This window comes from Ailuropoda melanoleuca, chromosome 18 (genome assembly GCF_002007445.2).
Source record: "Ailuropoda melanoleuca isolate Jingjing chromosome 18, ASM200744v2, whole genome shotgun sequence".
Classification (NCBI taxonomy): domain Eukaryota; kingdom Metazoa; phylum Chordata; class Mammalia; order Carnivora; family Ursidae; genus Ailuropoda; species Ailuropoda melanoleuca.
Window position 1 is genome coordinate 18,057,781 of NC_048235.1, and position 996 is coordinate 18,058,776.

Here is a 996-nt window from a genome sequence, read left to right on the forward strand (position 1 = left end):
AGAGAGGAACACAAACAGGGGGAGTGGGAGAGGAAGAAACAGGCTCCCAGCAGAGGAGCCTGATGTGGGGCTTGACCCCAGGACCCTGGGATCATGCCCTGAGCCGAAGGCAGAAGCTTAACATCTGAGCCACCCAGGTGCCCCTGTGACGTGCTGATTTTAGAGTTTCAGATTCTGTGGAGAGACAGCTAGTTGTAGGTGGTGTGATGTGTCGAATTGAAATGAAGTGGTTGTAAAAACGGTATTTTCTCTGGATTTTGCTTTTTTAAAAGTTTGAGTCCATTTAATTTTTGGTCACTTGTAAAGGAACTGGAGCACATAGAGCAATGAGAGAGGACGGGGAAACAAAGGTCTCTTTCCTTCTTAGCAAACCAAAGATGATGATAGTCTTTTCCCTAGTGGTTTTCTTGTGCTTTTAAAAGGCCATCTTTGTCACCTTCTCTTCCTCCTCCTTTTTCCTCCCCTGTCCTTCTAAGTTAGCATTGTGTAAAAATTACCAGCATTATGTAAAACTTATCCATAATTCACTAAGTTGCAAGATCCCTTAATGTTTGATTTTGAACAGAAGGCCGTATAAAGAAATAACAATCATGTCAGTTAACATGACCATGAACCTACCTCGTTGACTGGCTGCTATGGTGTCTAAAGGACAACCAGCACATATATTAACATGGGCAAATAAATGATTTACTTGACTTTAGATATAAGGGTTCAGAGGTGACAAAGAAAGGCAATTTGGTAGCTGGGGCTGGGGAACCCTTCATTATCCTTGAAGCCAAAGGAGATGAAAAGTCTATACAGGTGGAAAATCAGTAAAGCTGGAGAAAAAGTCAATTGTTCCAGAAGCTTGGTGCTATTTCTACCATGCCTCCTATTCCTCTTGTTTAATCCTNTAGTGCCTGCCTTACAGGGTTAGGTTGAGGATTATACAAGTATTTCAAACAATGCCTTGCTCAGAAGTAAGCAGTGAGGAAGACCTATGTGATTATTAAGCCA